The sequence below is a fragment of the Erpetoichthys calabaricus genome, chromosome 1 (genome assembly GCF_900747795.2).
Source record: "Erpetoichthys calabaricus chromosome 1, fErpCal1.3, whole genome shotgun sequence".
NCBI lineage: Eukaryota > Metazoa > Chordata > Cladistia > Polypteriformes > Polypteridae > Erpetoichthys > Erpetoichthys calabaricus.
Window position 1 is genome coordinate 326,930,916 of NC_041394.2, and position 16,234 is coordinate 326,947,149.

Below are 16,234 nucleotides of genomic sequence, written 5' to 3' on the forward strand. Positions count from 1 at the left end.
CTGAGAAGAGGACTGGTGTTACAGAGCAGTAGTGGAGGATCAACCCCAACTTTAAATCAGAGGTGAGCTTCCTTTAACTCAACGAAGACTCAACATACACCTTGTAGTGTCTAGTAGTGTGTTTTATGGTCCAGCTGGCATGTTTGCAATGGCTTATATTTTTAAAACTTACTTTTAAAAGCAATTCAGGAAGTAAGGGGTATTGTCAAGTCATCCCTAAACCTTAAAGAAAACAAAAAAGCGCCCAATAGACTGCAAAGATGATTTGGGGCACACTAACTATTGACGGGGTCAAGACTGTAATTTAATACTTGGGCTTTGGACAGTCCTCCCCATAGATACAAACACACACAGATGACACATTAACCTCTAAGACACGTTTATGCACCCGCCATATTGGAGTGGTCCACATACTGTAAGTGTGTAATATTTTCACTTAGCTATTGACTCTCAGGAATGCATGGAGACACACCGAATTCTTATTTTAAAATTTATCAACCTATTTTCGCAAAGTTTATTTACTACTAGGGGGTTTGCTACGTGCCAGCCGCTTCACATCTCTGCCTCTCGCGTTTTGAAGAGGGGGTTTGAACGCACTCCTAGAAGACACGGTCGCTCCTTCGAAACCCCCTCTTAAACGGTGATACAATGGGAAACGTATTTTTTTTTTTTTTTTAACCTCCTCTTTGCTCGATCAGCTGCTGCATTATTGCTGCTGTTACTACGCCGTGTGATCTGCATCTTGCCCAGAGCTCCAAACATTTAATACCCTGTACAGCAGCTGTCCACTCTGTCTTTTATTTCCGGCCCAGGGTGTGGTTAAATCTCTTGGCACAAAGACTTGTTTCGCAGGACGTGATTTCTTGATATTTTTTAGTTTGTAATTTAAAAGCGGAATAAATCTGAAAATCTAACCTCACAATAAGTTCGATAAATTCTGAAAAGAATGATACCAAACATATACATGTAGGTTTTAAAATAAGCCCGATTTAAAGCATGACAAAAAAAGTCACATAAAATCGTTGCACTTTTCATCTTAGGATTTATATTATAGATATAGCGAGAGATATAGATATATAATAGAGAAGATAGTTGTTAGACAGCTCAACCTATGTATAGCTCATTTTAAAATGTATGAACTGCTGCAAGAAGCAGTGAAGGCATGTGCCACAATAAATAATATGCTAAATGTGTTACATTAAGACTGTTTCAAAGAAACCTACAGATAACACCTTTTCAGCATATAGAACAGAGGAATGTTACTATTATTATTATTATCATCATCATCATATGTACTAATATAAATGTAGGTCACAAAAAAATACATAAATTAAACAAAACCTACTATTGCTTGAAGCTGAACTAAAAAGGTTTAACATTAGCTGTTTCCAGGTGGCAACCATTTCCATGCACTTGGCAACCACTTTCTGGCCATTGATTGACGAGAGTCAACTACTTTAGTGACACACCTGTTTCCGGCAGTGGATCAGGAATGGTCCGATTATTTATTTTCCCCCTGTGGAGTTAAGGTCGCTGTCAAAAAATAACTCGTAATTTTCAGAAGCACAAGCGTAAAATTTTGACTTAAATTATTACAAGTACAATCCTCAAGCGTGAACAAACTGTCAAGTACGTCACTGGACGCACAAGGCAAAGAAGAAACAATCGAGTTTTGTTACAACGCATGTGCCACTTTAATTAATGTAACACCCATAGATAGATAGATAGATAGATACTTTATTAATCCCAATAGGACGCACATGTGACGTACAGCAGACTCCTGGCAAAAGCTGGAGGACGCTTTTGCAGGAGACAGAGAGCGCCTGACGTTACATGTGCTGACTGTGTCCTTTACTGCTTGTCTTGTAGAAAAAAGCTGGATGACGCTTTTGTAGATTAAACGGCAGAATTCGGGTATTGCTGTCTTCTTCCAAATCACCAGCACCCACGCTGGGTGCAACACTATAAACAACAATACCTATGTGGCCTCGCTACAACTTCTAAAGATGTTTATTTATGAAAAGAAACAAAAAAGTATATTAAAGCCGAGAAGGATATTTTATTTATTACATTACTATAACAAAAACTGATGATCAATCAGTGGCGTGCGGTGAGGTTCATGGCTGATGAGGCACGGACTCCTTCGGAGTGAGATTTACAGGTATATGAACCCCAAAGAGTAGCTTATTCACAATTCATTTGGCAGCATGCACATTGACTACTGGTTATATGTTTCATTTCGCATCGGCATTCTATACACACACACACACACACACACACACACACACACACACACACACATAGATAGGTAAGGCACATATCTGACTAAGAAAAAACGTTACATTTACAGCGGCGACAGAGAGAGCGGAGAGATCGCATTTGCTCGGCGCCCTCCATGTGTTCTAAATTTGCAGTTCCACAATTCATACTCATTCAATACAAATGCAAGTATAGAGAGGTGTACAAAAAAACGGATTTCAAGTTTGACCTTAATTGAAATATTTAGTTGTTTTTAAAAACTTTTATTTCTGATATTTTAATCAATTTTAAAACCCACTGTTCAACAAAATGATGATAAGAAAAACAAAAGAATATTTTATTCAAGGTCAAAATTTAGTTTTTAAATATTGGATTGTTTTTTTCTTAGTCTGATCCCATTTTTTTTTTTTTTTTTTTTAATTGAAAACCGCTTATGGTCTTACATTAATTTGTAAATCAAGTCCATGCGCCTATTCTTCTCCTGAAAAATCTCTGTCACTTTCTTGTAAAAGTCCTAACTATTTTCCTTTAGTTTTAAAAACCTTAATCTTCAATTTTGGCAGTCAGTCTGAACAAAAAATCAAAATAAACAGATCACGAGTGCCTGTTGGGCTCACATGCGCCCCCTTCAGTGCAGCTCGGTACTGTCTGCCCCACCTTGTGCCTTTTCACTGCGGTTTTATGGCCCATCAGCAAGACTAAATATGTCACACACATTCATTAAAGATATTAGCCAGAATGTGGAAAGTCTGGGTGTATAATAAACGCGTCTGCAAACATATTGGCAACATACAGAGAGAAGCAACAGGCACGCGCGAACTGCCTGCATCAACCCCATCGGTGTGTGAGGGAGAGCGCAGTCTGAGGTGAGGTGAAGCTCGTCGCTGTCGCACCTCGCGTTTCTCCCCTGTATCTGAACAGGAAATGCGGCAATTTGGCGATTTTAACTATTAAAATGATCAAAATTATTGGAAATATACAGAAAACAATTTTAAGGCACAGACCTGTGGACACATTTATTTTATGTTATCATTATTAGTGTTTTTTTTACTTTCATGATGACAGGTGAGACTCTGCCCCACTGCTTGCCCTGACCACACGTCCCTGCAATGAATATATACTTCATATTCATTTAATTATACATGCTACATCTCATATTGTTATGGAAACAATTGGAAAATAGACAATAAAGAAGCTCTCTTTTAAAATATTGAAGTTAGAATTTGATAATTATTTGAATACATAATGTTAAAAACAAAAAAGTAAAGCATAATTCTTTCAATTATATTTATGATAGGATACATTTTAAAAATGCTTTACAGGTTATATTTTATCTGTGTTATTTCATTATTGTAATTACTGCAATTTGATTTAATGTAATATATTTTAAAGTATCTTGTTTTTACCCCCAAAATTGAATTCTGAACTCTAGGGTGTGTTACTACCACGTGTTGGGTGGAGGGTGAAGTACTCGGGACATTTTAAATTGCTTGCAGGGTCGGCCCTAGGAGGTCACAGAGTGCAGGGCCTGGGCAACTCCACTAGAGTGTGATAACCCTATGATGTGTGTGTGTGTGCATTTATATGTATGTGAAAAGTTCATTAAAAATAAATCGTTAAAGGTGTCAAACTTTATTTCAAATAGATTTTAATGTCTGCAGTAGAAACGATGGGTAATGGTCACTTTTCCAAGCCATGCTTCCACAGCAAATTCGCAAGCATTTAATTAAAAACCTCACTTGAAAGCAGTGCCGTCACGGAGCTGCTTCCGAAGTTAATATTATGCAAAGCCCCCGATTTTTATGTCTGTTTTGTATACAGTATATTCATATCCTTCGGGATGGCTCATAATTCCGTGCCTCCCACCCCAACTCCAAATATATGACCAAGAGTGCCGAAATCCAAAGGTTGCATGGAACCTTCCGCAATATCTCGCTCTCTTTTACATGTTTAACACACATCTGGACACACACTCAACCGTTTAACCAAAAATTTCCACCCTAAACCGATAGCGATGGGGGCATCTACGGTGATGTCCATGGCCTATATATAATAGCACAGTAGATTTCAACTCCATAGTATGGATCACATAATACTAACAGCGCTCAATATGGAGTGACTTGTGTGTGTCAGTGTGCTGATGACTGATCTGCGCCTTGTCTCTCAGCCTCTCTGCAGTGCTCCGGAAAGACACCTTTTGAATTTTGGGGGCAGCACAGCAAATTCAACCCGATCTGCAACAGTAGATTTGTTATCCTTTTCAATGGCGGGATTCATAAACGGCAAAGAACAGAAGATTGATTACTGTAAATACGTGAGCTGTCTTCTGTAAATCAGTCATCACGTGTTGATGGTAATGATTCCCGAACAAATCTCTTATGCCATCCTGTTTCTGTCAAAATTATTTTGTTGAATTAGGTTATAAATATATCACATCCTGATGGTTTATTATTATTTTATCTTAGGGGACTCTTTAATCCGATTAATCTCGGGTTTGCACTACGCGCAGAATGTGCAATGCTGCCGCCTTAGTCAGTCGAGTGACAGGACGGCACGATCAGTGTGTGATGGATTTGACTGTGACGGCGTATTTTCTTCGTATAGCGAACTCGTTACTTTTGTGCTCCACAAAATATTGTAAAGAACTAATAAATGAAATATCCCTTTACTTGATTGAATAACATCTGTTGATTTAAGGATTTCATCTTCTTTCTCAAATATGACAACACAGAGTATTAAACCTTTATTTTCCGTCTACTCGGTTTTAAATAAGGCAGAACAAAGAAAACATATGAAGACAAATGAGGATTATTTTTCATTTTTTCAACCTACAACATTAGGGCAGTGGAACCCCAGACAACGGTTGATTAAATATAATCTCAAGAAAAGATTAGGGATATTAATAATACTAATAACAGGAGCAATAACAATGATACAGTGTAAAAGGGGAATATTTATTAAAAGTGCCGGGGCTCCAGAAATGAGGCGTCTTATTCTATTTTAGTAAAACTCTTCCTTATCATATAGTACATTCCGCCTGACGGTGTTAGTTTTTTTTTATATAGATAAATAAATAATTTAGGCATCAGACACTAGAAGCCGCTGTCGCTTTTCGTTGCCAATCTGTAGCTGCGAAAAATAAATTTAAAGTTTAACAGACGTCATTGAATTGGATCTTGAGTTTCTGTAAAGTTAATGCAAATGGCCAGGAGATGTCACTAGAGAGCTCAGTGTCAAATACCTTGAAACGTCGACACGACTTCCGACACAATTGCTTCAATTGTTTGCATGCTTCACGAGGCTTCATAACACCCATCACTAGTCCGTGGGGCTTATGTGCGCGCGACCTGCAGGGGTTCAATCTTAAACAGAAAGCTGGCCGGGACGTGTTGCAAGGTATGGCGTGAACGTGCCAGGGTCTACCTGGATATGTGCGTGGCGGATTGGCAGGATAATACTGCCCGTTAAATTTAAGCAGTTGCCGGCCGACAGCGGTCGTCAGTGGACCTAAAGGCGAGGTTGGGTTAAGCACTGCTAAGCTATAGAGGGGGCGTTTGGGTTACTTAAATACATAACCATTTTACAAAGCTGTTATTTATTTATTTTAACACTTAGCTCCAAGTGATACAGTGGAACTTCGGTTCACGAACGTCTCTGAACACGTACAAATCGGGTTGCGACCTAAAAGTTCGCCAAACTTTTGCATCTGTTCACGACTCGATATACGAACAAGCCAGTTTCCCCTTCGGTTTGTGCGCGTCGATGATTTCCGCAAGTGTTTAGTCTCTCCCTGTGCAGCGCGCGAGAAAGACACACCGACGAGAGAGACACGCACGCACGCACGCACACACAGACGAGAGAGACACACGCACGTGCGTGCGCAAGAAACACACACGAGACAGCGAGCGAGGCTTGTTTTTAAAGAGAAAGATTCCAGCATTGTTTTAATCTCGTATTTAATGAAGACTTTTTTCTGTTGGATTTTATCCTCCACTTCACTTCTGTTTACAGCGATCGGTTCGTAGCGTGCATTGTTGCAATGTTACTTTTCTTGGTTGTTTATTAAATTATGGATTTTTCAAATGTTCATTTTCTTCTGTGCTTAAAACTCATTAAAAAAAGTGTTTTTTGGGTGCGGTGTGTAGCGCTATAGCGCGAACTCTTGCAATGTTAATTTTCTCTGTTCAAGGTTTTCTCAGTGTTATTCAATGTTTTTACATTTAGTTTTACGCTGTGTATTCTATGGTATAATTAACTATATTTGTGCTTAAAAATCTTTAAAAAAATATATTTACATACAGTTCGTACGGTCTGGAACGGATTATTTGTATTTACATACAATCCTATGGGGGAAATTACTTCGGGTCACGACCAAATAGGGTTACGACCAGAGTTTTGGAACGAATTACGGTCGTGACCCGAGGTTCCACTGTAGTTTTGGTGGAGGTGTATATACAGTGTATACTTATTGGGAGTGGTGCAAATATTTTTCCTTTTTGTATATACAGACACACTCGATTTTTCTTGTACCTATTTTTGTCTATTTTATTCCCCTTTTGAGGAGCTTCCCGAGATAGGGATAAAGAAGGAAATCTGACCACGTTTGTGTGAACATAGTTTTCGTATATAGAAATGTTGGACTGCTAGTTACTGTAACTACACGTTTTTTTTTGTTCTTTTCCTGTTTGTGCCTCCATTTGCTTTTTGATAGTGTCAATGCTGAAGGACTGTGCAACAAAGCCACACTTGATACTGCGGTGTTTTTGTTGTTCAGCACTCTTGTAAATAAACTTTCACCTTTCACCCTTCAATTCTGGATCTGTGTCTCCGCTCTGCTCTGATCCCATTCGGCTCATGATCCATCGAGATGCCCAGAGTGTAGGTTGGAGTCACTTTCCCACTACAAGGGATATCATACTTTTACACATTTTTCTGCCCTCTCTTGTCTACTGTTTGCCTTATCGGTGGTTATTCTACATGCCAGTAGCTACTCTGCATTTCTCCAGCCAGCTGTTGCAGCAGTCAAATATAAACTTTAAACACTCACACACCAAGACATTTTCACTTTCCCGTGCCCTTTTCTCCTTGAATGAATTGATATCATCAACAGCTTTTAACTTTCCTTCTCTGAACGTTTGACGATTTCTGCTGTATAGTAAAACAGGAAGGTCTGTGTGTGTCTTTCCTTTAGAGCGGTGTGATTGGGCAGAGTGGCTTTGGTGACACAATCGAAAGAGGAGGTGCAAGTGTCAGACACACAAAATATAGGAGCAGCATGGCAGGTTCAATGAGAGAGTCGCCTTCAAAGAGGGGATGCATAAAATCAAGCAGGATGGTGATGAATATGCCTTAAAAAATGACACTGAGAAGCAGGTTTTAAGGGAACGCGCTCGAGAAAGGGAAAAATCTGGTGAAAAGAAGTTCAGGCACATGCAGATACAGAGGAAAGACATGGAAAGTGCACATCAGCCAAAAGAAAGGAAAAATGTTAAAATTATTCTAGTACCTGTCTTCGGCGTGGTTAGTTCTCTATATTTGCTGTTCTAACACCTGCAACAACTGCTTCAAGGAAAAGGACACCTCCCAGCCACTTGCATCAGCTACTTCACATGCCAGTAACTGCATGACTTCACTATGGATTTGGACATAATTGTATCTACATTCTTAATAATAATAATTCTTTGCATTTATATAGAGCTTTTCTCACTACTCAAATTGCTCAGCAATTGCAGGTTAAGGGCCTTGCTCAAGGGCCCAACTGAGCAGAGTCCCTACACCTAAATTGTTTTATCGTGGAAGGCTTTTGAGTTGACCCTTCCCTAAAACAGTGCAGCCTGTGAGTCTTATGGCCATTCAACTTACGACCGCTACCATCTCATTGACAACCGATATTTTTCACCATGACAGCTCTGTATGCCGTGACTCATTCATCTCGATCTCAGTTTATTACCTGCAGCGGTTTTGACTACATTCAATTACATTTGCCTTACAATTATTAAAAAAAGGCAATCTATCGACACAAAAATTAAAGGTGATCAATCGGTATTAGGGAGGAAGGAAAGCGATCGCATGTGTCTTTAATTTATGCCATTGGTGTTTGCTGCACTGCTGCCTTCTGCCTTTGAGTCCAGTTAACCTCCGAAGCTTCTATGTTGTCACTTACGATGTGCCGCTTCGTGAACACCGCCCAGAAGGGGCAGTGAAACCACAATTAACTCTTTTTTATCTATTAATGCTTATTATTAACAGACTGAAATGTTAAAACATATGAGTGCTCAGTCTTGGCCGGTACAATTCCTCCTCTCGCAGTTAACACCATGAACACTCGGAGAGGCGCACACTGACTGATGACGTAGCATAACACAGACAAAGAAAGGATTCGAGAAGCTGTTAAAGGTTCGGCACTCATGCAAACAGTAGCAATAACGAAACGAAACGAAATAAAATAAAAAAGAAAATCTACATAATGTGCTAATAACGATTATTATAAAGAATGACGTAAGGAACTTGTTATACAGTACTATACATACAGTCACGTTTGAATACATAAACACCTTACGTCCAGATTGACTTACGGCCGGTCTGTTTGAATTACCTGTAGTTTGATTCCCATGTCCATGTTCTTTTGTTAAACAGATCCCCACATAAGTCCTCCAGCTCTGCTCTAGTTCTCTTCCTCTTGCACTTACTTGCCTCGGAAGGAGACACAGCTCGCTAGCAGACACTTAATGCGCTTGCAGCTCGACTCCCGACATCAAACAGAACTGACTGACTGCTGCTGTAATTCACTTCTCGTATTAGAACACCTCTCCGCTTTTATATTGAAAAGAGTTATTCTGCACCTAAATATCTAAAATGACATATAATTAATGCTGTAATTAAGTGTAAAGGATAGATTGGACCCACGTTGTCACAGGTGTCTGGTCACACTTATAGGTAATCTAACTTAGACACCATTAAAATATCCGACTACGCCACCCAGTTTTATTAAGAGACTGGGAACTCCTGAAATTTACCAATAATAGCACACAGGTTTCTTTAAATTGGGCGGTGAGTAAACACACAATGAAAGACACAACAGTAATTTCAGAAAAAGGCAACAGTGAGTTCTATTGTACAAGACAATATAAGGTACATTAAAAAGATAAACGAACATAACAGAACCTAAACATATCAGGAATTAATTTCCCTTTTTTAAAAGGAAAATACACAGTCCACACTCTAAAAGTCTGTAAAAACAAGAATTGTAGGATACAACCTTTAAGTGGTGCAGAGTCCAGTTTGGGCACTGTGTTACCCCAACACTTAATTGTTCATGGATGCACTCTGTTCCCCGGCAGAAGTTGTGTCAAATTGTTGAATCCCTGTCAGCGTCTCTTCGTTGTTCCTTTTTCTTCCACTCTGGGCTCCTTGTGTGGCTGGGACCTAGGCACGCCTCATTCCTTGTCTGTCAGCTTCGCTTGGTCCTCTCATGCGGCTTCCCTCTTTCGCTGGACCCACAACTGATGTCTCCTTGTAGAGCTGTCTCTTCCTCCCTGGAAGTAAATGTTGCCGTCCTTGTGCCTCACGTCGTGCCAGCCAGGTACCCTTGTCTGCCTGCGAGCCCCTGTGCCCTGTCCGAGTGTCTTGGCAGCGTTTTCTGTGGACTCTCCCTCCTGCCTTCTGCTGGCCAGGAGTTTATATTTACTTCAGCCCCTGCTGTTGTCAGTCCTGGACAAACAGTGTAATCAATGGCACATCTAAATTACCTGGGTTTAACAATTAATAAAAACACAAGTTAACAAAATGTATGGTTACCAAACATTAATAAGTACAGATATGTGGATTAGGAACCAATATTTCCAAGCCAGGTAAATACAAACATTCTCTAAGGCCAGACTTCAAAGCAGTGACTCCCTTGCAGGACAGCAAATACCATTAATAGGTACAGATAGCCTTTTAACTTCTCACCCCCCAGTCCCAACAGTGGGTGCCTAATGGAACCACCCAGTGCACAAAAAAATGTAAAAGTCCCCCTCTGACACACATTTATTAGCATATCTATAAAAGCACGATAATCATCTGAAGTGCCTTTCCAAATTAGAAATATATCATCAGTGTAACAGAACTAAATTTACTAATTGATCAATGAACGGAATATCCGAAGAAAAGATAAATTGTTCAAAGTCTGGTACATAGAAATTGAAGAGGTGAGTTCCAAAACCTGCTAAGTACATTTTTCGGCAAACTTTAGGTGAAGCATGGTTGTGACTCATCAAAGGGTCGGCTATGTGCTTGGTATTGAAGTGGGCTTCAAAACCTGCTAAGTACCAAAATATAGTGCTATAAATTTTGATGTGAGTTATAAAACTTGTTAAATACATAACCAGCTTAGTTCCAAAAGCTGCTAAGTACACCAGCCAATCATCTCAGCACATTCGCCGCGTGACAAAAAAATGGCGGACGTAAATATGGAGTTTGATGAACTTGGACAAACCAGATGAAGAAACTGCAATGCAGGGTACTGACAGTGACATTGACCCAGATTTTGAACCGTACTCATCAGGCGATCCACATCTGATAACACAGTCTGAATTGATCGATTTGGTCAGAGATTTGGGTCTGTCCAAAGCAAAAGCCGAGCTGCTGGGTTCGAGACTGCAGGAATGGTGTTTGCTGTCACCAGGTACAAAAATTTCTGTGTTTCGAGGCCGACATTATGATATAACCAAATTTTTTGCACAAGTCGACAGTCTGTTTCTGTTGTGACATTGAAGGATTGTTCTTAGCCTTGAGTTGTGATCACAACCTGGAAGAGTGGCATCTCTTCATTGATTCGTCAATGTTAAGCCTGAAAGCTGTTCTGCTACACAATGGCAACGTTTATCCTTCAGTACCTGTTGGCTACGCAGCACACATGAAAGAAACGTATGAGAATATGGAACTGTTTCTGAAGCACGTCCAGTATAGCAGGTACAACTGGAATATCTGTGGAGTCGTTGCTCTGTTACTAGGACTGCAGCTCGGCTGTACAAAGTACTGTTGTTTCATCTGTGAATGGGACAGCCGTGCCAAAGAGTCGCACTATTCTCGACAGAACTGGACACTCCGTAAAAAGTTAGTTCCAGGACAGAAAAATGAGGGACATGAATCACTTGTCAACCCGGAAAAGATATTTTTGCCCCTCTTCACATAAAACTGGGACTCATGAAGAATTTTGTGAAAGCACTGAACAAGGAAGGTGAAGGTTTTTGTTATTTAAGACCGATGTTCCCAAGAATGATTGACGCCATGATCAAAGAGGGCATTTTTGTTGGCCCCCAGATCAGACATGTTATAAGTGACAAGCGGTTTGAAGATCTGTTAGTTGGGCTGGAAAAAAATTGCCTGGAAAGCCTTCAAAGACATTGCTGCCAATTTTCTGGGCAATTACAGAGCCCCAAACTACAGTCAGCTGGTAGACAAACTTCTCAAAGCATACAAGAAAATGAAGTACAACATGTTACTCAAGATTCATTTCCTCCACTCACACTTGGACTTCTTCCTCGCAAATCTCGGTGCTGTCAGTGACGAACACGGTGAAAGGTTTCACCAGGACATTGCTACGATGGAGAAATGATACCAGGGCAACTGGAATCCATTAATTCTTGCTGACTACTGTTGGACACTGCAACGTGATGCACCAGACATTGAATACAAAAGAAAATCAGGAACAAAACACTTTTAATTCTGATTAATTTAATAGCTTATACGAAACATAAACATGACTAAATACGTTATTGTCCGTAAACATATAAATGTCTATTTCTCAGAGTTTCTACGTGGTGCAGTAAAACCAAAACTATACTTGTGCATACCTAGTAGGTACCTGTCACAATCAACAAAAACTTTTCAGGAAGCAAGACTTTTCAAAGAAACTGTTGTGCAGTGTAATCTTTACTTGGTGGTCTAAGGGTGGGTGGTACCAACAAGCAAAAATATGTTGAATGTGCCTGAAATAATAATAATAATAATAATAATAGTCTGTTCTGGAGTCCAGAACAAGGTAGAGGCAACCAAGTGGATCCCTCAAGAGAGTTGGTGCAACAGGATGAGGAAAACACATATCTATGCTCTCCAATTTCAGTCTGCTAATGGCGTCTGCAATCATACATGCCTTATTATGCCAGAGCAGTCTGGAGATACAAATGTGAGAGCTGCAGAGGAATCAAAAAACACTTTACTGTATGCCTTTGAGTGAATAACCACGCTAGGCCATTATGCAGAGTTGTTTGTAGGCGAGTAGGGAGTGGCGTGGTCTGGCTCCATATCAACAAGGTCAGGGGAGGAAAAATAATTCTGCTGTACCACATTATGTAGGACAACACATGTAAACGGTGATGCAGACCTTCATTGGTAGAGCAGCCTCCATCCTACTGCAGCCAGACACCACCGGGAGTCCAGTTGTGTGCACCCTACAAGTGCATGGGCAGCATTGTAACACCTTACCTCAGCATTTTGGTGGTTTAGGAAAGGTGTAAGGCACCAGCATCTGGGCAGGTAGCCACTGTCTCCTAGCACAAGTAAAGTGATGATGGCTCTTACAATGAATAATGAATAAGGTTCAGCTAGTTATCTTAACCAACAAGCCAGCCATCACTTAGGGCACCATCTGCTACCACTGCTTTGCCTCAAAATTAATGAACCAGTGAGCCATAGCATTTGCCAGTCTCATTTTGGCATCACAAATGACTTGCACATTATTGGAATGTCACTTCTTATGGCAACCAAAAGCAGGTTCAGACTCACTAGGTCCTCTTATCCATATTACTAACCGAGAATACTAAACCGGATGATGGACGCAGGCACATCCGGCCATGGGCCGTAGCTGCAAAAAGACGTACTGCGCCGGCGCAACAAACAGTCCGCGAGAGTCGGCTGAGGACCCGAGAAAGGCGGACAAAAGAGGGCGAGAGAGGCGGATGAGGGTCCGCGAGAGATGCAGGCGCAAAAAGAGTCCGACAAGAGCACAGAAAACAGGAGTGAGCACATACAGAAAGGAGTCACAAAAATGAGGCTCAACAAGCACCAAAATAAGGAAAAAAAACATTACAGAGTACTCAAACGAGGGGAAAGCACGAAACACATTGCACACGAAACTAAACACAACAAAAAAAAAAGAACAGACGAGCGCACAATAGCAAGGCACGACCATACCCCCGCCACCCTACAGGCACGGGACGGGACGGGACACACACCAAGAGGGGGATTCAACAAGCCCATGGAAGACCAAAAAAAAGAACACGAAACCACCCCACAGACCCTACAAGCAAGGGACGGGACACACAAAGAGGGGGATTCAAACAAGACACAGGAACACAAAAAGAAACAAAACGCTCGCGCAACAACGATCCCCCCCCCCACACATCCATAAGAAAAAATGTCTCGACTCCAAAAACGCAAAGCTCAACTAAAGCTTCTAACTAACGATGTACCTAAAAGTAAAAACTTTATGAACTGCATTAGATCCTACAATAGTTCATTTGCTTTGGCATATACCGGAGTAAATATCAGGCCACCAAAAGGCAATGGCCCATACTACTTTCGCATATGTGCACAAATACTGCATCGCATTGGAACAGTGCACCCTGAAACAAATCAACAACGCAAATATGCACAAATCTACATCCTAGATCCACATGACGCAATCTATCAATCAAAGTGCTGCATCGCAACAGGCACGGATTCAAAACGAAACACCTCCCATCTCAGACATACGTTAATGGCAGCGAAGGCTACAACGGGCTTCTCACACAGCACAGGCAAATCGATTACAGCTCCAAAACAACACGTCCCAAATACTACACATGCAACAACGCGCCTCTCAAACGGCACAAGGAAAACATACACCAGGAAAATTCATTCGGATTAATGAATGTCATTTGCAATCATTGTCATTCAGTTCACTTCCCTGAAGAAACAACTGGCAATACAAGTTATACATTTACACGTTGTTGTCAAAAAGGTCAAATTAGACTGCCTTCTTTACATTCATATACTGAATATCTACAGAACCTTATAACTGACGATGTACCTGAAAGTAAAATCTTTATCAACTACATTAGATCCTACAAATCGGTATCCACTATGAACATTAACGGTGGCACTGCACGTGACATCCGTCTTGAAAAAATGTTGTTTATTGATGAATGTTCAATGACATGAAGTCACTTACTCAACACCATTCATAAACTTCTACAAACGTTTATGAATAATAATATTAGATTTGGAGGAAAGGTACTTTTATTACGAGGAGATTTTAGACAGTGATTAGCTATTCTTCCAGATGCCATGCACTCAGCTATTGTTCAGTGCACCTTAAAATACGCAGACAATTGGCATTACTTTCAAAAGATACAGTTAATAAAAAAGATACGATGTCCAGAACCAGATCATAACAATTGCTTATTACAACTGAGAGATGGTACACTCACCAATACAGCTGGACTTCAGGCACATATTATTACAATTCCTCAAGCCTTTATCTGCGACGACTTAGTTACAGAGAGATTTGGAACAGCAATCTCATTAGACCAAATGCCCCTTTTAACACAACGCACTATATTATGTCCAAAAAATATTAATGTGGAAAACATTAATACCCAAGTCATTCCATTACTTCCTGGAGAGACACAACTCTTTCTAAGCTCTGACAAACTTGACTCTGATCACGATAATAACCATCTTAAATGACCTTACAAGTTCTGAGCTGGAATTACCTTTTACACTTAAACGGCGTGTACAAAGAAATTTTCAAATAAACCTTTACACTGTGCCACACACTTTAGTGTTTGATTTCTATTTGCATCATCTACACCGTCACACTATTCTATATCTCATTCATACATCACGCTCTTTGTCATTCCCAACACCAGGGGTTGGCGAGCGAAGCCCACCCCACAGACCCTACAAGCAACGGACGGGACACACACAAAGAGGGGGATTCAAACAAGACACAGGAACACAAAAAGAAAGAAGACGCTCGCGCAACAACAATCCTCACCCCCCCCCCCCCCCCCCACACACACACATCCATAAGAAGTGACACCCAAAGCCACATATTCTAAAGTGAACGTCAACACCTTCACACTAGACAGCATAGGTGTCAGCATAGGTGGATCTCCTTACAATAAAGCACTATTAACCGTTCAACTGCAGAAAAGGAAACATATTAACAGTGACTGCGATCCTCCGGAGTGGCAGCAAATCTGTTAATAAATGGTCGTACATGTCACTCAATATTCAAAATACTGGTCCCAATCATAGAGACATCAGTATCCACTATGAACATTCACAGTAGCAATGCCCGAGACATCCGTCTTGCAAAACTGATAATTATTGATGAATGTACAATGGCATCCAGTCACTTACTCAACACCATTGATAAACTTCTACAAACGTTGATGAATAATAATATTCCCTTTGGAGGAAAAGTTCTTTTATTAGGAGGAGATTTTAGACAATGCTTAGCTATTGTTCCACATGCCATGCGCTCAGCTATTGTTCAGTCCACCTTAAAATACGCAGACAATTGGCATTGCTTTAAAACAATACAGTTGGTACAAAACATGCGATGTCCAGATCCAGAATATAACAGTTGGCTAATACAACTGGGAAATGGTACACTCACAAATACAGATGGACTTCACCCAGATATTATTTCCATTCCACAATCCTTCATCTCAGACGACTTAGTAAAAGAGATATTTGGAACAGCAATCACATTAGACCAAATACCCCTGTTAACACAACGCACTATATTATGTCCAAAAAATATTAATGTTAATCACATTAATAACCAAGTCATTTCATTACTTCCTGGAGAGACACAGATCTTTCTAAGCTCTGACAAAGTTGACTCTGATGACGACAATGAACATATAAATTTCCCCTTAGAATATTTGAACACTATTAACCCTGCCGGATTACCACAACACGACCTTGCCCTTAAAAACGG

General features: G+C 40.4%; 1 protein-coding gene across 1 annotated transcript in view; it reads right to left on the reverse strand.

Moving 5' to 3' along the window:
* The window catches only part of LOC114664587 (gastrula zinc finger protein XlCGF57.1-like), a 536,731-nt gene that overhangs the window by 331,433 nt on the left and 189,064 nt on the right, over positions 1 to 16,234 (reverse strand). The gene's annotated exons all lie outside the window — the stretch shown is intronic.